This window comes from Hemiscyllium ocellatum, chromosome 24, assembly GCF_020745735.1.
Source record: "Hemiscyllium ocellatum isolate sHemOce1 chromosome 24, sHemOce1.pat.X.cur, whole genome shotgun sequence".
Lineage (NCBI taxonomy): Eukaryota > Metazoa > Chordata > Chondrichthyes > Orectolobiformes > Hemiscylliidae > Hemiscyllium > Hemiscyllium ocellatum.
Genome location: NC_083424.1, coordinates 8,821,748 through 8,846,209, shown reverse-complemented (window position 1 = coordinate 8,846,209; position 24,462 = coordinate 8,821,748). Strand labels below are relative to the sequence as shown.

Here is a 24,462-nt window from a genome sequence, read left to right as displayed (position 1 = left end):
CTCCATTCATGCCAGGCCATAGCCTGTCTCTCTCCACTTTGTAAGAGGAGTACTGTTCCCTGAGGTTCAGCTTCAACATCAAACTCAGCCAGCCCAGTTCTGCATTTTGTACTTAATGCTGAGTTAAAGAAAACTAAAGTACAGAAATACTGGCACAAAATGCTTTGAACGTTGAACGCTGATTAAAGATGGAGCCCATTGGCTTGCTCAGGTTGGATGTGTAAATGCTCTCAAGAGGAAACAATAGAGTATTTTAGTTTCTCAGTCTGGTTATGGACTGAATATCAGGAAGCAACTCATTTTTCACTTAATCTAATGCTGTTACTTTTTCCTTTGGAACACATAAATCATGTGACCTCGCTCAAGCCATATTGACAATAATGGCCTCCTGCTGTTGAAGGCTAATAAATAGCAGGTCAGTTTTTTTAAAAGAAATTAATTCACTGGAAGTGGGAGTCACTGGCTAGGCCAGCTTTTACTGTCCATCCCTAACTGCCCCAAGAACCTGATCGTGAGCTGCCTTCTTGAAATACGATGGTCCTTTTATTGTCTGTACACCCACAATGCTAATTGGAGAGACTGTTCCAGTGGGGACACACGCTCACTTTGGAGTTAGGACATTAAAACATCCTACCAGAAATTTGAGCTCAAAAGACTCAGTAGAAACTCTTAGTGGCAGTACTGAGGAGGTACAGCAGTGTCAGAAGTGCTGTCTTAGATGAAACATTAAACCGAGGTACCATCCATGTTTTGGGGTGGATGTAAATAATCCCACTGCAGTCTTTCAAGTAGCAGATAGGTTCTTCCTGATGTCTTGACCAATATTTATCCCTTGATCAATATTACAATATTAGCTACAATGGAATGTGGAAACTTGCTGTGCTCAAATTGGCTATCACATTTCCTGCATTACAATGTTGGTGACATTTGCAATTGGCTGAAAACTGCTGTGAGATGTGCTGATTGTGTGAAAAGTAAGGTTTTTTTTTCAAAATGCAAACACCTTCACTTAATGGATTCCCAGGGAGGGTTTGAGACTAACAACCCTGTGATGTCATTTCCTGCTTTCCAGTCTGATTCTGCAAGCCCTTTGTAAGTTTGCACCAGACTAACTCCTGATCTATAATGAGTTTCTGCTTTTGACTTTGACTTCCTGTCCATTGCTCTTTGTTAAAACGATCATCTGAGTTCCCTCATGTGTCAGGGTCTGCAGATTGGGGCTGAGTGCATAAAAGTAAAAAAATGAATCAGGGCTCCCTCTCAGGGTCAAGGTCTTCCTGGAACTCACCAAAAACGGGTGCTAGTTAAATTCAACTTTACTTCCTTGATGATGGAGTTATGGTTCATCAGATACAGGCAAATGAGTGCAATCGCGAGATGTGGGCATACAAATATGGCCCATCACTGCTGTACCCTTGAGGGAGTGCTGCACTTTTGGAAATGCTGCCTTTTGTTTAGCCAAAGCCTCAAATGCCCCTTTGGGTAGACACTCCAGATCCCAGGGCAGTGCTGAGACAGTTTTCCACAAAGTTTCAGTCACAAATTATCCCTCAATCAACATCACAAAAACAGATTAGCAGGTATTTATCATGTTGCTTCTTATGATGGCTAGCTGTTGCCAAATTAGATTATACTTTTACCAGCTGCAAAGGACTTTGAAATCTTATGAGGTTACAAAGGGTATTGCAGAAATGATAAAACAACCCAAAACAATTCCAAGGAACTGTCTCAGACACTGAGCACATGAAGAAATAATGGAACAAATCACCAAAACTCAAAGTCCAAAGAGGTAGGTTTAATGGAACAGTGTAAAGGACGGCCAGAAAAGGTGAAGGGATGGATGGAGACAGAGAAGGAAGTGACAGAGAGAGACACAGGAGAATTCTGAAATGGGCAGACAAGTGGCAATTGAAGTTTCATGCAGAGAAATGTGGAGCAATTTATTTTAGCATGAGGATGGTGGACTGAATATCAATTAAAACATATCAACACTTAGAAACAGAGGGATCTAATGATTATGTGAATATGTGATGAGGATCGCCAAGCAGATCAACAAAGCAATGACTGAAGCACACAGGATCATGAGCTCTATAAATATGAGCATGGAATATGAGAAGAAGTAAATTCTAATAAACCTGCATAAAACATGGATTCAGTCTCAACTAGGGTATGGAATACAGTTCTAGACACAACACTATAGGAAGGATGTCAGATATTAGAGACGGTGCAGAAAATATTTATCCACGTGATTCCAAAGATGAACAACTTTGTTCCAGGGTTGTCCTCCCGAAGAAAAGAAGATTAAGGGGAGAATTGATCAAAATCATATGAGATCTTTGGCTGAAGAATCTGTAATCAGATGGAGAAAAGTTTACCCAGCGATTGGTCATGTTTTAGAATGCATACCTGAGAGTGTGGTGGAGGCAGATTCAGTCAAGGCTATCAGAAGAGAATGGGCAAGGGATCCAAAGATTAAAACAAATCCACAGCTAACAGGAGAAGACATGGCAGTGCAATTGGATGGGTTCCTCTTGGAGAGAGCCAGGATGTATATGATGGGCTGAATGGCCCCCTTCTGGCTAAAGCCATCCTATGGTTCTACAATTCTATTTTTAAAACAATTCCAAGGAACTGTCTCAGACACTGAGCACATGAAGAAATAATGGAACAAATCACCAAAATTCAAAGTCCAAAGAGCTAGGTTTAATGGAACAGTGTAAAGGACGGCCAGAAAAGGTGAAGGGATGGATGGACATAGAGAAAGAAGTGATAGAGAGAGACAGAGAGAGAAAGAGAGACTGAGAGAGAGAGTGAGAGGAGGAAGGGATAAAGGGAGAGAGAAGTGGAAGGGCTGGAGGGAGAGAGAGGAGAAAGGGATGGAGGGAGAAATGAAGGAAGGGATGGAGTGGTGAGGAGAGAAAATGTCACTGCTCAAGCAGCTGAAGGCCTGGCAGCCAAGTCTGGTGTCATTAAATTGGGAATGTGCAAGTGGCCAAAATTGGAGAAGCACAGAGAGTTCAGAGGGTAAGGAAAGCTTGGAGTGTAATCCAGTCAGGAGATCTCATCATGCAAGTAGCAAATCCCTAGAACCAAACTTCACTCAGGCCAGAGACTCAGGAAAAAGTCTCTGCTCAAATGTGTCCTGTATAGAAAATACTAATTTTATTTTCGATCATTTTCAGGAGCAACACTAGTTTTCTTTTAATTTGATCTGAGCGAGGCCATTCGTATTTATTGTTTTTCCCCAGTGCAGTAGCTCTCAAACTGTGATCCTTTGTGTGAGTTGTGTATTATTTGTTTTTAAATGTATGCAACAGGTGGGCATTGTCTGAAGTTTCACTTGTGCTTTTACTAATGGGCACAAACTTAACCTGCCACGGTTAGATTTGGAGGGGAAACTCTGCAAATAAATGCTTATAAATGATAATTAGTTCCAGCACTGTCCTTTGCCAGTTGACTTTCTGGAATATAGTACTGGGACGTGCAGAGAATTTTCAGGGGATCCTCAGAATAATTGAGCGATTTCTTAAGGGGATCTTGGCATGAGCCAGAAATGGGAGCAGGTTGTAGTGTCCACATTAGCAGTGTAGAGTGGGCTAGCTGACCCACAGGCAGAAGCACTGGGAGGGACAGGAAGATCAGCTGGTGGACCCACTTTTACCAAGATTGGTGGTGGCTGTGTGGTGAGTTCAGCCTTTTTTGAAAGAAGAGTCATTTTTTCAGAGCTTGAAGGTTTCAGGTTCAACAGTGAGTTGCAGGTGCACCCATCTCATTTTTGCTATATCGATATTATTAAGACAGTCTGAGTGGCATTGCAGCTCAGTGGTTAGCACTGCTGCCTCACATCACCAGGGACCTGGGCTTGATTCCACCTTTAGGTGGCTGTCTGTGTGGAGTTGCGCATTGTTCCAATGTCTGTGTGGGTTTCCTCCAGTTTCCTCTTGCAGTCCAAAGATGCACTGGTTAGGATGGATTAGCCATGCTAAATTGCCCATAGGGTCCAGGGATGTGCAGGTTGGTAGGTTGACCATGGGAAATGCAGGCTTATAGGGATAGGTTGGGGACAGGTCTGGGTAGGACACTCTTTGGAGGGTCAGTGCAGTCTTGATGGGCTGAATGGCCTGCTTGGAGAAAGTGAGGACTGGAGACGCTGGAGAGTCAGAGTTGAAAGGTGTAGTGCTGGAAAAACACAGCAGGTCAGGTAGCATCCGAGTAACAAGAGTATTGACGTTTTGGGCATAAGCTCTTCATCAGGAATAGCCTGCTTCCACATTGTAGGAATTCTATGATGCCTCACATGCCACACTTTTACATCATAAGTTAGACAGGGAGTGTCTTAAGGAACAGTATTGTTAGAGCACAGAATGAGGCCATTCAGCCTGCCCTTTCTGTGCTGTCTCTTAGAACAGTTCAGCTAACCCCACACCCTCGCCTTTTGTCCTCAAATTTTATTATTCTTTATTTTTATTTTCCTTTCAACCTCAAATGTTACTTTTCTATGAATAACCGTTTGAAAACCAGAACTAAATCTGCCCCCAACTGTGCATCTCAGATCCCAACCATAGTCTCTGCAAAACAGTTTTCCTCATATCACATCTGATTCTCTTGTTAATCACCCTATCTGATTGCCTAACCAGACGTATCAGACGTAGGAACAAGCAAAGGCCATTCAGTTCATCATGTCTGCACTGCCTCCACCGCCTGATCTGATAATCCTCAATTCCACTTTCCTGCCTTTTCCTATCATCCTCAATTCCCTTACTGATTGAAAATCTATTTCACGATGGCACAGTGGTTAGCACTGCTGCCTCACAGCGCCAGAGACCCGGGTTCAATTCCCGCCTCAGGCGATTGTCTGTGTGGAGTTTGCACGTTCTCCCCGTGTCTGCGTGGGTTTCCTCCGGGTGCTCCGGTTTCCTCCCACACAGTCCAAAGATGTGCGGGTCAGGTGAATTGGCCATACTAAATTGCCCATAGCGTTAGGTAAGGGGTAAATGTTAGGGTATGGGTGGGTTGCGCTTCGGCGGATTGGTATGGACTTGTTGGGCCAAAGGGCCTGTTTCCACACTGTAAGTAATCTAAATATATACTCAATGGTCCAGCCTTGACACCATTCCACAGATTCACACTGTGCTCATCAATGGGGACAGTTCCCTTCATGATGTTGAACACCTTTCTCAAACCTCCCTCTAGTCTTCTCATCTCCAAGGAATAATTGCTGTTTGATTTGAGATTTGGGCTTTCAACCAAGATCCACTGCCCCTCGTTGAGTTGGGTTTTAAAAGAAGGAATGCGGGGAGGCAATGACTTTCTGGTATTATCACCGGACTGTTAATCCTAAGACCCAGGTAACGCTATGGGGACAAATCCCACCACGGCATGTGATGGAATTTGAAATCAATAAATATCTGGAATCAAGAGTCTAATAATGACAATAAATCCTTCAGCGAAGGAAACTGCCATCCTTACCTGATCTGGCCCATCTGAGTCACTTAGAGAATCCATCTGACATGTGACTTCAGACCCACCGCAATGTGGTTGAATCTTAACTGCCTAATGGGCAATTAGGAACGGGCAATAACTGTTGGTTTAGCCAGGGACGCCCTCATCCTGTCAATGAATTAACAAACCATAAAGGATGACTGAAAAATGAAGAGGTTTAAGGAGGACAATTTGGAGCTAAAGTTCCAGAAACTGAAGGCACAGCCATCGATAGTGGAGCAAAGGAACCTGGGTAAGGGTCAAAGGCCAGAATTGAGGAACATAGAGATCTGAAGAGATTTTTGAATCAAGGAGTCCCCTGAATGTAATTCAATCAAAGGATCACATTGTGAAATTCATAAACCCCTGAAATCTGAGTGAAACTGTAGCAGTGTTTAAATTCATCACCTGTCCCTAGTTGCTTCAGACGCTGATACTTGGGTTTTTTTTCAGAGGGCCCAGAGGATAATACAGCAGAAAGGGTTTACAGAGTTAGGGAGGGGTTTACAAATAAAGAAAGGGCTTACGTAGATAGGGACTTTACAGAGATGGTAGGCTCTACAGAGATAAGAAGCAGTTTACAAATATAGAAGGGAGTTATTGGGGTCGTGGACTTTCCCAAGACAGGGAAAGAAGAGACAGAGATTAGGAGGGAAAAGACAGAGATAGGGAGGGAAGAGACAGTGATGAGGAGGGAAGAGACAGAAGTAGGGAGGGAAAAGACAGATGGGGGGGAAGAGACAGAGGTAGGGAAGGTGTTTACAGATATAAGAAGGGAGTTTACAGAGATAGGGAATGTTTTTACAGAAATTATGCATTTACAGAGATAGAGAAAAGTTTACAAATATAAGAGGCGGGTTACAGGGGTAGGGAGAGGTTTTGCAGACATTTGGAGGGCTTTACACAGTAAGGAAGAGTTCACAGAATGAGAGAGGAAAATGACAGAGGTAATATGGGGGGTTACAGTTATACGAAGGGCATTTACTGAAATAGGAGGGGTTTTAGAGAGATGGGGAGTGTGTTACAGAGATTGGGGCAGGATAATGGAAAAAGGAAGGTTAAAATTTGGGTGGAATGGGGGCACATCAGGTGACTGTCTGCATGCAATTTGCACATTCTCCCTGTATCTGCTTCGGTTTCCACCCACAGTCCAAAGATGTGCAGGTTAGGTTGATTGGCCATGCTAAATTGTCCATAGTGTCAGGGATGTGCTGGCTAGATAAGTTAGTTATGGTAAAAAGAAATGGCTAGGCTGTGGGTCTGGGTGGGATCTTCTTCAGAGGGTCAGTACAGACTTGATGGGCTGAAGAACCTCTTTCTGCACTGCAGGGATTCTAGGATTCTAAGATGGAATTATCACCAGCTCACAACCCAGAAGGGTGAAAGCAGGCGAACTGAACAATGCCAGGGCTAGGATAGTATTTAAGATAGCTTGTAACATGAGGGCCCATAGGTGGCAGTAGTAGGATTCCTAGTGACTTCAAGGAACATCTGTTGAAGTGATTTGTTTGAGTTTAACTTCCAAGAAGCATTTTGACACAGTCAGGCCTCCAGTCAATAAGCAGCTGTCTGCAGAGAAAGCAGTTTCTTTCATTTCAAAGGATGAAACTGATACAGACAGATGTCGATCATCAGCCTTCTCCAGAGCTAGGATCATGTCGCTGGCCTGGCCTTCGATATGCAGACCCAGCCTTCACTCAGCACCTTGTTTGTTCAGCAAATCCACAATCAAACTGGTTCGCGGCTTCCCACTGAAATTCTAAATCCACATCTGCTCGAAGAATCAAAGGTTCTGTACACACGTGGGTTTTGAACTATTTCAAATCAACTGCAGTTGATTTTATCAGTACACATTTACACAGGAAACCATGTCAAATCATTTGGATATAAACCCTAGCTAGCCTGCTCCCAAACAAACAGCCTTCCTCACATGACGACTGACTTAGTCCAGTTTGCCTGAAGTGGAACAGGGAATAAGAGACACCGGGAGAGATGGAACAGGCAGATATGCAGACAAAAATACAGATTTGAGATGCCAAGCCGACAACAGGAGGAATGGAGCTGACAGGCAAAGACACAGCAGACAAACAGAGAGACACATGGATACAGATAAAGGACACAGACAGCCTGTCAGTGCAAACAGACACTGAGTCAAACAGGCAGTGATAGACGGAGAGCAGGTGAACTGTAGTATTTTTGCAATGTTATGTAATCTTCCTTTTTTTGGAACACTGTAACACTCTGCCACTAGTTTAAAGCTTACTCCTTTGCCCATGTTTGTGATGAAATATCTGTTCTTGGGCATGGACTCAATGTATTACTCTGTCCTGAGAAGCAATATTACAACATTAAAGGTGCTATATAAATGCAGGTTGCTGAAAGGATGGTAATACCATAAGTATTGACTAGACAACAAGGTATTGCCATGGAGCTGTCAACCAAACCTTGGAATTTATCTGTCAGTTATCATCTAACAGGTGCATGGTAATGCCTTTACCAACTAATCAGCACTCTCTCCTTCTGCAGCGTAAACGTTGTTGCCCTTCACATTGGTATTCTTGCAAATGGTCCTGATAAGTGCAAAATGAAAAGGTTTGAAACAAATGTCTGTCTTTAGCAATCCTCATGTCTCATTTGTCATACAGGGATATACAGAAGTAACTTGGAGACTGATTCATCTCTTGAGCCCTGTTATTTCCATAAAACCGAAGTCAAAGTGATGATATAACCATTGACAGTTGAGACCCAATGATTCCCCAGCAATCTCGCTTTTATTGGTGAAACAGTGACACCAGGTGAAAGTGAGGACTGCAGATGCTGGAGTCGAAAAGTGTGGCACTGGAAAAGCATAGCAGTTCAGGCAGAATCCGAGGAGCAGGAGAGTCGACGTTTCAGGCATAAGCATCTTCACAAATAGTGACACTAGCCAGACACAAGAGTTTCTCTGATAGTGGGAGGGGTTTGAAGGTGGAAAGTTTGATTTGATTTGTTTTCAATTGATTTGGTTTGATTTGATTTGATTTGATTTATTGTTGTCACATGTACCCAAGTACAGTGAAAAGTTTTGTTTTACCTGCAGGGCAAGTATATCATGTCATAAATGTGAGAATAAGATCTGCTGTAAAGAGCTAGCAAAGAATCGTCCTGCGTCGGCATCATTTTGAATGAAAACTTCTGTGGCTTTCCTCCCATATTTCCACTTTAATGGAGAAATGTTGGTCCCCAGTGAGTTCAAGTGAACCCACCGCAGGACATGAACCAGGAATGCTGGGGCGAGTATGATAGTGCAGTTGCTAAAAGTTCTGTAATGAGTAGATGAGAAACAAGAGTAACTGGACATGTTGGTCCAAGGAATCCTGTGATGACAGTGAAGAGTTGAATCAAATATCAAGTTGGCTCCAATAAATAAGGAACTGGATTGTCACTGTTGTTACACCACGTGGAACTGTGTTGACATGTCGCTTACATTAAAGATACATTTTAAATATTTGTTGTCATGTATTTGTCATGTAGCGATGATAGTTGTAATGGCAGTGTTAGTGGTAGAATTGGCAAAAATAACATTACTAGTGGTATTGGTGGTGTTCGTGACAGTGTCAGCACCAGTAATGTTATTCATAACAGCAGGAATAGAGGGCATAATCTCAGAAGAATTGGTCCCCCATTTAAAACAGAGATTAGGAGGAATTTCTTCCTTTCGAGGATTGTCACTCTGTGGAATTCTTTATGAGACTAGTTCATTCGATATTTTCAAGGCTGAGTTGGATAGATTTTTAATCATTAAGGGAATTGAAGGTTAAAGGGAAAGGTAATGTGGAACATCAGATCAGACATGGTCTCATTTCATAACTGAACTCACTTGATGGGCTGAATGGCCTAATTAGAATACCTTAAGTGTGGAAGCAGGCCATTCAACCCATTAAGGTGAAAGTGGGTTCTGCAGATTAGATAATTCCCGATGATTGCCCGAAACATCGATTTTCCTGCTCTTCGGATTCTGCCTGACCTGCTTCCTTCTCCAACACTACTCTAATCTTGACTCATTCAGCCCATCAAGTCCACCACTGGGAAGAGCATCCCATCCAGACCCACCCGTTTAACCCTGCATTTCCTATGGCTAGCCCACCAAGCCTTCACATCTATGGGCAATTTTGCATGGCCAGTCCATCTAAGCTGCACATCTTTGGACTGTCAGAGGAAACCAGAGCACCTGGAGGAAACCCCAAGCAGACACAAGGAGAATGTGCAAACTCCACACAGGAGTCACCCAAGGGTGGAATTGAACCTGGGCCCCGGTGCTGTGAGACAGCAGTGCTAACCACTGAGCCAAAGTGCCACCCTTCTACATCTAACTCTTGAGGTCTTAATGTTAGTAGGTGCAGTATGAGCTGAGGCTGGGTAAGTAGCACTGAGATTTGTGAATCAGTAAGTGATGAGTTCAACTCCCATGGCAGACATCTGAAGCTCAGATTCCCAGTGCAGAATTGAGGGAATACAGGTAAAGTTACCAAGTAGTTAGGGGCTGCTTCTTTATGAGAGACAGTCAACTGGTGGTGAGATTAAGCTGAAGGTGATTGTCCCTCAGGTGAGATAGAGAAGATAGGACCTTCATGGTAACCTTAGCTAATGGGAACTGAACCCATGCTGTTGACATCACTCTGCATTGCTGCCCAGCCAACAGAGATAATTGACTCTCCTGATGAGGAAACTGTGTGCTTTTCCAGCTGCTACCTTTCCCATTTATCTTCCCAATGGATATAAAACACCTCATGGCATCATATCAAAGAAAAGCATCCTGAACAAAGCATCACAAAAGCAGATTATCTGCTCACTGTTATTTGCAGAATCTTGCAAATTGGCTGCTGATTGTAGCAGTGCCACACTTGGAATGTAGAAAATGCTGGAGAAACTCAGCAGATCTGGCAACATCTGTGGAGAGAAAACTGAATCAGCCCTTCTTCAAAAATGGACTCTGGAACATTCACTTTGCTTTCTCTGCATAGATGCTGCCACGTGTGCTGAGTTTCTCCAGCAATTTCTGTTTATGTTTCAGACTTCCAGCATCCACAGTCATTTGTTTTATTACACTTAGAATGAACATTATTGGTTGTAAAGAAATCTTTTGAGGTTGCAAAAGATGCGTAATAAATGCAAGTCTTTCTCTCATACTGTAGTCACTCCATTGACAGCTGTCACATTTATATAATAATGAATTGAAATTTGCAATTCTAAATAATTAAAGACTTAACAGCAATCTAGTTTTGTTCGATACATCACATCAGTTGTATGACACTTTGATCTTTTACTATACATTCTGTGCCCTATGATCCTGCCCCACAACCACCTGATGAAGGAGCAGCACCCCAAAAACTAGTACTTCCAAATAAACCTGTTGGACTATAACCTGGTGTTGTGTGATTTTTAACATTTTTGAACAGTATTTTCACTCCCCTGCTAGTAACACTGACTCGCACATACTACCCCCAGGATGGGGTTTACAATATAGTAAAATGCCAAGCTACTTGATAACAGGGAGGGATCTCGATCTCCAGATGTCCTAGTTTCATCGACTTCAACTGCAAAGTATTCATCACCTTTTAACACTTAATCTGGACTGAGTAACATCTTTTGACACCTTCCAGGCGTCATTGTTCCTCAGATCACTTTTCACACCTTCATTCAGACCATGTTCCAAAGCAGCTTCTCCTGAGAGCTGTCTGTTCACGCTGTCTTTCAGCTCTCTCCTGTGATACACACATCTGCATTCTTCATTCGGTAATGGGGAAGGCTTAATAACCATGTTTCCAATACCGCATTGTTTGAACATGCAGATCCTGTCTCTTCCCCTCCACTTTGCAACTTGTACCGGGGGACTTCTGCTCAAAGGTGAGTCGGAGTGGATTGAGTTGAAGATGAATCAGGTTTTACCAAATGGTAACCGTGAGGTGGAGGCCCCGTTGTTGGACAGAGGCGAACAAGGTCAGAAGTCGCATGACACCAAGTAATAGTCCATCAGGTTTATTTGAAAGCACACACTTTCAGAGCCTCACTCCTCTTCCAGGTGCTAGTGAAGAAGGCGCGAGGTTTCAGAAGCTTGTGTTTTCAAATAAACCTATTGGACTATAACCTGGTGTCGTGTGGTTTCTGACCAAATCAAATGATAGCAGCCCATTAGGGGACAATCAGAGTCACAACATCCAGGAACTGGAATAAAGAATAGAAAATGCCACAGATTAGTCAGTGCCTGAAAGGAAATGAAATTAGGAACAGGAGAAGACCATTCATCCCCTCAGACACAGTTAGATCATGACTGATGTGCACCTGAACTTTATCCATCCCAGCTCCTTTAATTTCATATCCCTTAATGCCCTTTACCCAACAAAAAGCTACATATAAAAACCGAAACAACAGCAGATGCTGTAAATCAGAAACAAAAACAGAATTTGCTGAAAAAGCTCGGCAGGTCTGGCAGCAACTTTGGAGAAAAATCACAGTTAACATTTCTGGTAGAGTGACCCTTCCTCAGTATACCTACTGACCTCAGTCTTGAACATTTCAGCAACATTTTGGGATGAATCTCCCCAAAATTCCATTCCCTTTCATGTGTAGAAGTGCTTCCTGACATCATTCTTGAACAGTCCTGCTCTAGGTTTCAAGTTTATGTTCCCTTATTTGGAACTCCCCAATCGTCTCCGTAACATACCTCCTCAAACATCTCAATGAAATCACCAGGTAATCATTTATGCTCAAAGATATGTAAATCTAGAAGGTAGGCTAACAATGCAGGTTGGGGTCTTCATCAAGGTAGGCATGGTCAGATTTAAATTGAACAATATACAGCTGGTTCATCAGGTACTGAAAGAGTTAAGTTCTTTCTGTAAAAGGTTTAAGATGCATTTCTTGCCTGACGCTGGTTGCTCTTGAGAAGGTGGTGGTGAGGCTGCCTTCTTGAACTGCTCCAGTCCATGTGTAAGAGGTTAATCCACAATGCCGTTAGGTAGGGACTTCCAAGATTTTGACCCAATGACAGTGAAGGGATGGTGATTTATTCCCAGGTCAGGATGGGAACTACCAGAGGGTGGTTTTCCCATTTATCTGCTGCCATTGTCTTTCTCAATGGAAGTGGTCATGGATTTGGAAGGTGCTGTCTAAGGATCTTGGGTGGATTTCTGCAGTGCTTCTGCAGATAGAACACACTGCTGTTACTGAGTGCCAGTGATGGAGGGAGTGGATGCTTGTGGATGTGGTGACAGTCAAGTGTGTTGATTTGTCCTGGATGGTGTCAAGCTTCTTGAGTGCTGTTAGAGCTGCACCCATCCAGACAAGTAGGGAATATTCCATCACACTCCTGCCTTTTGCATTATCGGTGGTGACAGCAAGTGAGGACTGCAGATGCTGAAGATCAGAGTCAAAAGTGTGTAGCTGGAAAAGCACTGCAGGTCAGGCAGCATCCGAGGAGCAGAAGAGTCGATGTTTCGGGCATAAGCCCTTCAACAGGAATGCGGAGGAGTGGGGAGAAGGAGGTTGAGAGATAAATAGGATGGTCGGGGTGGGAGTAGGGTAAGCTATCTGGGAAGGCAATAGGTTGATGCACTTGGGGGGTGTGATGGTGATAGGTCGGAGGGGAGGGTGGAGCAGATAAGTGGGAAGGCAGATGGACAGGTAGGACAGTTCAAGCAGGCGGTGAGGAGTTGGAGGGTTGGATCTAGGGTGAGGTGATGGGAGGGAAGATGAAGAAATTGGTAAAATCGAAATTGATGCCTTGTGGTTGGAGAGTCCTGAGGTGGAAGATGAGGTGTTCTTCCATCTTCTGCACTACCATTCCCACCCTCCCATTTATCTCTCAACCTCCTTTCCCCCACTCCTCCACATCCCTGATGAAGGGCTTATGCCCGAAGCATTGACTCTCCTACTCCTCAGATGCTGCCTGACCTGCTGTGCTTTTCCAGCAACACACTCTAAATGTTGGACAGGCTTTGCAGAGTCAGAAGTTGAGTTACTCAACTTTCGAAGCCAAATAACCTGTTGGACTATAACCTGATGTTGTGTGATTTTTAATTTTGTTCACCCCAGTCCAACACCAGCTCCTCCAAATTATTACTTCCTTAAAGTAGTATGTTGAAAATTCCTATAAACAATTACGTGTTGGTGATAAAAACCCGTTTTTTTCTAATACTGATTCAGTGAGAAATATTGACCAGAAGACAAAGCACAACATTTTCAACAGTGCCATGGATATTTTATATCCACCTCAACAAATGATTTAACATGTCATCAAAACAACAGCATCTCCAACAATGCAGCACTCCCTCTGTACTGGGGTATTAGCCTACATTTTTGAATTTAAGCCCAGAATGGAGCTTAATACTGTGATTCAAAGACAAATATGTTGCCAGCTGAGCCACAGTTGACACCAGCAATAAAATAAATTAGCCAAATTCACTGTGGCCGGAAGGCAAGGAGACATTTTACTATTAACCATTGGTCAAAAGAGCTGCTGCCATATACCTTCATCTGCACCCATCAGGCCATTTGCAAGAAAGCCAAATTTCAAATGATCACAATAACTTATACTACATGAGAAAGTGGTGCTGATCGATTATTAAGTTGACTGTAACTGAATAAGGCATTGCCATGGAGATGGCAATAGGGAACAACAGATTCTCCAAGCTTCAGGGTAAATTAAGAAAGGTGGACAGCTTAAACATACGATACTTTTTCAGAGAAGGTGTACCTGCATGTGAACGTATGTTGCTTTTGGCAAGTATAACTGAGCCACATTATGAGCATGACTGCTTATTTTAAATTGGTTGTCAGTGTAGCTATTAATCCATTTGGATTTATTCAAAAAGTGTTGTCCAATCACCAATTCACATGGAACAGTAAACACTTTGATTTGGGTGTTGAAACTTCGCCTGGCTGAGTAAAGTGTATACTCCATTTATTAGAAACCAACAAAGGAACATTTTAGTGAACTGTTCCAAAGAAAGGTCACTGATCTCAAATCATTAACTTTGTTTTCTCTCTACAGATGCTGTGAGATATGCTGAATTTCTCCAGCAATTTCTGTTTTGGAGTATTTCAGATCTCCAGCATCTGCAGTTATAGAGTTATAGAGTCATATAGCACAGAAATAGACTCTTCGATCCAATTTGTCCCCGCTGACTAGCCATCCTAATCTGACTTCGTCCCATGTGCCAGCATTTGGCCCATAACCCTCTAAACCCTTCCTAATCATATACTCATCCAGATGTTTTTTAACTGTTGTAACTGTACCAGCCTCCATTACCTCCTCTGGCAGCTTGTTCAATAAACGCAGCACCCTCCACATGAAAATGTTACCCCTCAGGTTCTTTTTAAATCTCGCCCTTCTCGCCTTAAACCTATGCCGTCTAGATTTGGGCTCCCCCCCACCTCCAAGCCCCCTCTAGGAACAATACTTGGCTGTTCACCCTCATGTTTCTTTCTTTTCCACAGTTAGTGAGCTCCTGGTCTCTGTTGTCCACAAATTGGCATCACATGCACTGAAATTCACAGGTGACTTTGCGCAACTCTGTGATATTCAGAACATCTTTTTTAGCCACTCATTCCATAGGCATGTAACCTATTGAATCCACTGACTTGACACTGAGATTACCATTAGTTGCAGAAGAACTCACTTGTCAGGAGGTTTGTACAGTTGGACACCACAAGTAATAATAAAGTGCAGAGCTTTGCTCAAGAAGGAATGATCTGCATTTACATAGCATCCTTCATGACAGATTAATTATTCATTATCTTGTCACTGTTAATGAAATGTTACTGAGCACAAACTCACTGCCATGGTTCCTGCTTTACAACAGCCAAGCCACACGGCAGCCTTACGAATGCTTCTTGAATGGTTGTCAATGTTGTAAGGTAGTGGAGAGTTTGGTGCTGGAAAAGCACAGCAGGTCAGGCAGCATCCGAGGAACAGAAGAATCAACAGTTCAGGTGTGAGCCCTTCATCAGGAATGAGGCTTGTGGGCCGGGGGGGCTGAGAGATAAATGGGAGGGGGGTGGGGTTGAAGGGGAAGGTAGCTAAGGATGCAATAGGCAGACGGAGGTGGGGGTAATGGTGATAGGTTGGAGAGGAGGGTGGAACGGATAGATGAGAAAGGTGATGGACAAGTTAGGACGGCGGTGCTGTGTTGGAGTCTAGATTAGAGCGGTACTGGAAAAGCACAGCAGGTCAGGCAGCATCTGAGGAGCAGGAAACTCGACATTTCGGGCAAAAGCCCTTCCTCAGGAATGAAGCGAGTTGGAGGCTTAGGACTGGGATAAGGTGAGGGGGGGGGGGAGGGAATAAGGAAACTGGTGAAATCCACATTGATCCAGTGTGGTTGCAGGGTCCCAAGGCAGAAGATGAGGCATTCTTCCTCCAGGTGTTGGGTGGTTAGGATTTGGCAATGAAGGAAACCCAGGACCTGCATGTCCTTGGTGGGAGTTGAAGTGTTCAGTCATGGGGCAGTGGGATTGGTTGATGCGGGTGTCCCAGAGATGGTCTATGAGACAATCCACAAGTTGGCATCCTGTCTACCCGATGTAGAGACCACATCATGTGCAACAGATACAGTAGATGACATTTGTGGAGGTACAGGTAAATTTCTGTTGGATGTGGAAGGATCTTTTGGGTCTTGCGGGGAGATGTGGGTGCAGGTTTTGCACTTCCTGCAGTGGCAGGGAAAGGTGCTGGGAGTTGCGTGAGGCCTGGTGCAGGGGGGTCATGGAGTAGCAGAGGAAATGGTATCTCCAGAACGTTCATAGGGGTGGAAAAGGAAATATATTCCCAGTGGTGGGGTCTGTTTGTAGGTGGCAGAAGCAGTGGAGGATGATGTGATGTATGCAGAGGTTGGTGGTGTGGAAGGTAAGGACCAGGGGGGTGGTGTCCATGTTGCATTGAGAGGGGTGGGGTTCAAGGACAGAGATGCAAGAAGTGGAGCAGATGTGCTAGAGAGGGAGGGGATTGTTGTAGGGTCCGAAGACGGAAGATGAGGCGTTGGGTGATTAGGGTTTGGCGGTGAAGGAGGCCCAGGACCTGCATGTCCTTACTGGAGTGGGAGGGGGATGACTCAACTCTGATCTCCAGCATCTGCAGTCCTCACTTTCTCCTCCTGTTGTAAGGTAGGAACATGGAATGTAATTTGCACACAGCAAGGATTCCATCAACATCAATATGACAATGACTAAATAATCTGCTGCAAGCGTTAATTAAGGAATAAAAATTGACCAGAACATCAAGGAGAGTTCCCCTGATATTCTTCCAAATACTGCTGGGAAATCACAGTTTAACATTTGGCAGGGCAACAGCACAAAAGTTGAAAATTACCCCTATTCTGTCTGCACCTTGTAAATCCTTCCTGTTTAAAAAGAAAAATTTATACTTCTTGCTGTGTCACCCAAATTTAATACAAATGTGGTGTATTTTTAAAATCACACACCCTAGAATTTCCTGCAGGCAATGTTACTAAATAAATATTTAACACCCTGCACCAATGTTCCCTAGCGCACAAGCTATGAGTGAAAAAAAACCATTCAGGAAAAATGGGTTAATGAATGCATTAAAATAGTAGCCAAAAAAATGTCACCCGAATGTGTTAAGCATTTCAACAGCATCAGATTGACATCTTGCTTAGAAAGTTGGTTTGAGTTACATGGAGTAACATTGATACTTCAGGCCTCTATATTATACAATTATTAACCATATATTACAAAACTACTTATTACGCAACTTATAAAATTATAAGCATTATAGTCAACTTAAGGGGTGGTGATGGAGGACTGCAGAATTACAACCTTTGCACCTTCTTTTTACAATAAGTTGTAAGGATAAGCCAAACAATCGCAGACCAAGCAGTTTAACATCAGTGGTGGGGAAACTTCTGGAAATATTAGTTTTGGACAAAGTGAACAGTTATGTGGATAAATGTGGGTTATGTTAGGAAAGCCAGCATGGATTTCTTAAGGAAAAGTAATGTTTAACTGCTTGCTGGGTTTTTTTGATGAGGGTACTGCTGTTGTTAAAGTGTTGGATACAATGGAAAACAACAGAGCAAAGCAAGAGCTCATTACACAAGTGGGACAGCAGCAACATAGATACAAAGCTTCACACAAATCTTAAATACAAACGTGTCCGAGGGATAGAAAACAGAAAGTAATGCATGAAGTTTGGATGGAGTTCCCTGGGGTCAACGTTAGGACCTTTGTTTCTCGTGATATATATTTTTCATCCTTGGGGTAGAGCACATATTCAAAATTTGGGCATGAGATAAACTTTGGGAGCATTGCACAGTGGCACAGTTAGCACTGCAGCTTCACAGCATCAGGGACTTGGGTTCAATTCCAGCCTTGGGTGACTGCCAGTGTGGAGTTTGCATGCTCTCCTCGTGTCTGTACATGTTTCCTCCCACAGCCCAAAGATGGGCAGGTTAGGCAGATTAACTGTCTTACATTAACTGTAGTGTGCAGGCTCGGTGGATTAGCCATTGTAAAGACAGGGATCAGGTGGGACGCTCTTCAGAGGATCAGTGCAGACCCAAGGGGCAAAATGGCCTCTTTCTGCACTGTAGTGCTTCTATAAGTGTGAGAGGGACAGTGTAGAGCTCCAAAGGACATCGTCACGTAGCTGTGAGGGGATGCATTTTGCTCAGAACGACATGAAGAGACTGTAAAAGTTAAAGGGGAAGACAGGGCCAAAGGTGTTTAGGTCCAGAAGTCATTAAGGGTGGAAGGAAAGATTGAGAACATGAGTAATGAATAATACAATATTCTTTGTTAATAAGGGCACAGAACAGAAGAGCAAGGGCATTACGTTGAATTTGGATAAGACACAAAGTCCTAGAGCTGTACATGCTGACCAAATACCCTAAACGAGGAGAAAGTGAGGACTGCAGATGCTCTAGATCAGAGTCGAGAGTGTGGTGCTGGAAAAGCACAGCAGGTCAGGCAGCATCCGAGGAGCAGGAGAATTGATGCTTCAGGCATAAGCCCTTCATCAGAAATGAGGTTTGTGGGCAGGGGGGTGGCTGAGCAATAAATGGGAGGGGGTTGGGGTTTGGGGGGTAAGGTAGCTGGGAATGCTCCTTCAAACATCTCCCTCAAACATCTATCTGCTCCACCCTCCTGTCTGACCTCTCACCTTCTCCTTAAAATCTCCCCATCCCCCATTTCATCCCAGTCCCAAGCCTCCAACTCGGTACCATCCCCTTGACCTGTCCATCACCTTTCCCACCTATCTACTCCACCTCCTCTCCGACCTTCTCCCTCACCTTCATCTACCTATTGCATTCCCAGCTACCTTCCCCCCAACCCCACCTCCCTCCCATTTATCGCTCAGCCCCCCAGGCCCACAAGCCTCATTCCTGATGAAGGGCTTATGCCTGAAAAGTCGCTTCTCTTGCTCCTCGGATGCTGCCTGACCGGCTGTGCTTTTCCAGCATCATACTCTCAACTCAGATATCCTAAATTAATCTCGTCCCATTTGTCAGTATTTGGTCTGTATCCCTCTGAAGCCTTCTTTTTCATGTACCCATCCAGATGCCTTTTAAATGTTGTAATAGTACCAGCCTCCACCACTTCCTCTGGCAACTCGTTCCATACACACATCACCTTCCATGTAATAAAGCTGCCCCTTAGATCTCTTTTAATTCTTTCCTCACCTTCAGCTAAAATATAATGTGCAGTTCTGAGTGGATAGGGTGAAATCCTGAGCGTAAAAAATGAGGTCTGCAGATGCTGGAGATCACAGTTGAAAATGTGTTGCTGGTTAAAGCACAGCAGGTTAGGCAGCATCCAAGGAACAGGAAATTCGACGTTTAGGAACATGGAATGTTAGCCTGCTTGGCACACTCTCCTCATTCCTGATGAAGGGCTTATGCCCGAAACGTCGAATTTCCTGTTCCTTGGATGCTGCCTAACCTGCTGTGCTTTAACCAGCAACACATTTTCAACTGAAATCCTGAGCGGTTGGGGAAATCCTGAACTAGAGGGCATAAGTTTGGGATGAGAGGGGAAAGATATATAATGGGCAAAGTTTTCGCACAGAAGGTGGTGCATGTATGGAATGAGCTGCCAGAGGAAGTGGAGGAGGCTGGTACAGTTACAACATTGAAAAGGCATCTGGATGGGTAGATGAATTGGAAAGGTTTGGAGGGATATGGGCAGTTGCTGGCAGGTGGGACTAGATTAATTTAGGATATCTGGTTGGCATGGATGAGTTGGACTGAAGGGTCTGTTTCCGTGCAGTACGGCTATATGTCTCAATGTGAAAGAATTGGAGGGTATGTGGAAGAGATTTAAGAGAATGATTCCTGAATGAGGAAATTTCAGTTTAAAACATGAGAAGCTGGAGCTCATCTCCTTGGAGAAGAGAAGGCTGAAAAAAGACTTGGTAGAAGTATTCAAAACCACGAGATGTCTGGAAGAAACATAGGGAGAAAATGTTCTCATGTTTGAAAGGATTGTAAATGAGTCAGAAGAGATTTAAACTAATTAGTGAAAGAAGCCAAAATGACACGAGCAAAAATTTAATCTACATCTTTATGCAAGTGGTTGAGATCTGGAATGCACTGCCCAAGAGTCTGGGGGCGCAGGCCAATGGAGACATTCAAAAGGAAATTAAATGGTTATTTGAAAAAGAACAATGTGTAAGATTACGTGGAGAGGCCGGGAACAGCAGTACAAAGTGAGATGCTGTTTTGCGGAGCAGGCATTATTACAATGGGTTAAATGGCTTCCTGCAAGTGCTGTAGTAATTCTGTGAAACAAGGATTTTAAGTCAGTTTCTCACTCCTAAGTCATATCCTTGAGTATTCAAGACCAAGTTAGATAGTTTTTTGACTGACAAGGAGACAAGAGCTTTGAGGCCAGACAGGAAATCAGGGCTGAAATCATGCTGGATTCCATCAAACCAATTTCTCACCTAGAGGCTGTGGGATGGCATCAGACTGGGTGGAGCTCAAATAACTCAAACATTAACTTTTTCAGAACCATTACCTTATACAACAGTGGGCAGAATAGTTTAGGATCTCAAAGGAGATCCATAACTCTTTCAGTCTGCCTCGAACTCTGTACCATTCTTAAAACTAGCCTATTTTCCTAATGAAGCTGTTAGAGATGTTATTATACACCTCTGGAGCAGGTGGAATTTGAATTCTGGCCTGTCTGGTCCATGGATAGGGACACTACCACTGCATCACAAGAGGTCTCCTCAAAGTCTGTAACAATGGTGATCATACCAATGTCACCTGTAACTGGTTGTTATCACGCAATAAACTCTGCAAGAGTTAGGAATATTGGGACAGAAAGAGGCCATTCAGCCCCTTGAGTCTGTTCCACCATTCAATGAGATGATGGCTGATCGCTGATCTAACTCCATAACACCACCCTTTTGCCCATATCCCTTAATATGTTAGCTTAACAAAACTTCATCCATCTCAGATTTAAATTTGCAACTGATTCTGGACCATTCCCATTTGTGAAAGAAAGTTCCAAACCTCTCCCACTCTTTGTGTGCAGAAGCATTACCTAACATCTCTCTTGAATAGTTCTGCCCTTCTTCTCAGACTATGCCCCTTCGTTCCAGAGTCTCCAGCCAGTGGAAATAATTTGTCTTTATCTACCCCGTCTTTTCCTATTAATATCTTGACAACTTCAATTAGATCAGTCCTTAACCTTTTAAATTCTAGAGGAAACAGACTTGATTTGTATATCCTCTCCTCATAACTTAACCCTTGAAGTCCAAGTATCAATCTTGTAAAAACCTATGTTGTACTCCTTCCAAGGCTAATATATCTTGCCCAATGAGTGATGCCCAATGTAGTCCAAGTGGGATGTAACCAAGAGTTTTGCATAACTGCAGTTCAATTAAAGGAAGCTCTTCTATTTATACCAGTAGGTGAAATTCAACAATACAGTGCCAGCTGTTATGAATCTCTTAGAATAACATTTTTGAAAATGATATATTTGGGATCTTTCTCAGAAAACGCTTTCAATCCCTCAAAGATTCACTGCAGTTTTTAAAGAATTGTTAAAAGAGTCCACAGACTCAATGTTAGCACAGTGAGGATAATAAAAGGCGGTAGACATTTATTGTTCATACAAAAGGTTATAATAATGTAACAGACCGCGTCTGAGGAGAATCAAAGCAGCTAATTCACATTTCCCAACTACTCTCACCCACTAATATGAATTTTATTTGCAGTGGTTTCCCTCTAACAAATCCTCAGCATTTGCCCAGGACTGAGAAATAGCATTTTCGCTTTCATTTTGTTTAACTCATTCATACGATGCAGGTGTCTCTGGCTAGGCCAGCGTTTATCATCCATTCCTCATCATCCAAGGGCAATGAAGAGTCAACCACATTGCTGTGGGTCTGGAGTCACATATAGGCCAGACCAGGTAACGACAACAGTTTCTTTACCTAAAGGACATTAGTGAACCAGATGGGGCTTTTCCCCCAGTAGTCAACAATGGTTTCATAGTCATCATTAGACTCTCCAGATTTTCAACTTTAATTACAACATCTGCATGGCAGGATTCAAATTCAGGTTCCCAGAACATTAGCTCATTCCTGGATTAGTAGTCAAGTAGAAATACCACTGAGCTATTGTCTCCCCTTTCTTCAGTTCATAGTTTTGTGAGCAAAACAAGGGGGGTGATGCACACAGGGAATTAGATTAGATTGCTTACAGTGTGGAAACAGGCCCTTCGGCCCAACAAGTCCACACCGACCCGCCACCCACCCATACCCCTACCCCTACATTTACCCCTTACCTAACACTTTGGGCAATTTAGCATGGCCAATTCACCTGACCCGCACATCTTTGGACTGTGGGAGGAAACCCACGCAGACACGGGGAGAACGTGCAAACTCCACACAGTCAGCCGCCTGAGGCGGGAATTGAACCCGGGTCTCTGGCGCTGAGAGACAGCAGTGCTAACCACTGTACCACCGTGCTGCCGAATGTTGGTAAGGATTTGTTAAAAGAGTCCACAGACTCAATGTTAGCACAATGCACAATACATACTGGTCCTGCATACTTCAAGGTGAACAGTATGTCTCATATGAGCAGTCAGCTCATTTCTGTGTTTTGTTTTGGTGGAGGAAAGCATTTTGGTAATGTCACGTCTTTGTTAACCTGTCTTTAAATGACTGCTGAGTGGGTAATTTTTAAAATATTTTTAGAACATGGCAAAATGCCATTAGACCTCCTCAGGATTGGAAAGGGCGGAGCAGAAGAGCACACAGACGTAACTGAACTAAGACATTAAACCAGGACCCCATCTTCCCACTTGGGTAAATGTAACAAATCCTACAGTGCTATTTTGAAGATGGAGTAAGTTCCCTCAACATCCTGCCTAATATGGGGTTGTATGGTGGCACAGTGATTAGTACTATTGCCTCACAGCAACAGGGCCCTGGGTTCAATTTCAGTCTCGGTCCACTGTCTGTGTGGAGTTCCACATTCTTCATGTCAGAAAGTGTGTGGAATTAGGATGAACGGCTTATGCACAAAAAGTCGACCCTCTCCTCCTTGGATGGTACTTGATCGGCTGTGCTTTTCCAGCATCGCAATTTTCGACTTTGATCTTCAGCATTTGCAGACCTCACTACCTTCTGAACATTCTCTCTGTGTCTGTGTGGGTTTGCTCCAGTTTCCTCCCACAATCGAAAGATACACATGATGTGGAGGTGCCAGTGTTGGACTGAGGTGGACAAAGATGTACAGGTGAGGTGGATTGGCCTTGATAAATTGCCCATAGTGTACAGGCTAGTTGGGTTAGCCATGGGGAATACAGGGTAACAGGAATAGGGTGGGTCTGGGTGGGATACTCTTCAGCAGGTTGGCGTGGACTCATTGACCTGAATGACCTGCTTCTACACTAGAGAGATTCTATATATCCCTCAATCAATATCGTCGCAATAGATTATCTCATCGCTCATCTCATTTTTTTGGATCTTCCTGTGCAAAAATCAGCTGCTGTATTTCCTACATAACACCTGTGAATACACTTCAAAAGTAAATAATTTCCTGTGAAACACTTTGGTGAAACGTATTGTGAAAATGTAATTTATTTCTTTCCTTCTAGTTTAAGAAATGAACTAGTTCTGTGAGGGTAGCTAAAGTTACACTTCATAAGTCAATGTGAAGGGTTGATATTATCAATGTTAGGATGGAGTTGGAAAGGTGATGGTAGAAATTGGAGGACATTTGTTTCAGTTTTGCTATGAAAGTCTTAAATAACCAATGCAGCAGTGTTGCTCAAACCAACTAAATAGAACAGATAGGAGAAAATGAGGACTGCAGATACTGGAGATCAGTGCTGAAAAATGTGTTGCTGGAAAAGCGCAGCAGGTCAGGCAGCATCCAAGGAGCAGTAGAATCGATGTTTCGGACATAAGCTCTTCTTTAGGAATGAGGAAGGTGTGCCAACCAGGCTAAGATAAAAGGTAGGGAGGAGGGACTTGGGGGAGGGGCGTTGGGAATGCGATAGGTGGAAGGAGGTTAAAATCAACGAGGGAAAAAAACAAATGACTGCAGATGCTGGAAACCAGATTCTGGATCAGTGGTGCTGGAAGAGCACAGCAGTTCAGGCAGCATCCAAAGTTCAGTGAAACCAATGTTTTGGACAAAAGCCCTTCATCAGGAATAAAGGCAGTGAGCCTGAAGCGTGGAGAGATAAGCTAGAGGAGGGTGGGGGTGGGGAGAAAGTAGCATAGAGTACAATGGGTGAGTGGGGGAGGGGATGAAGATGTTAGGCCAGGGAGGAGAGGGTGGAGTGGATAGGTGGAAAAGGAGATAGGCAGGTAGGACAAGTCCAGACAAGTCATGGGGACAGTGCTGAGCTGGAAGTTTGGAACTAGGGTGAGGTGGGGGAAGGGGAAATGAGGAAACTGTTGAAGTCCACATTGATGCCCTGGGGTTAAAGTGTTCTGAGGCGGTAGATGAGGCGTTCTTCTTC

General features: G+C 43.6%; 1 long non-coding RNA gene across 1 annotated transcript in view; it reads right to left on the bottom strand.

Moving 5' to 3' along the window:
• Positions 1-7,967: 7,967 nt before the first annotated feature.
• Positions 7,968-24,462, bottom strand: part of LOC132827035 (uncharacterized) — an 85,461-nt gene continuing 68,966 nt past the window's right edge. Inside the window, exon 3 of the long non-coding RNA XR_009645957.1 lies at positions 7,968-11,685. This is a non-coding gene — a long non-coding RNA (uncharacterized LOC132827035). The remainder of the gene's footprint in view (positions 11,686-24,462) is intronic.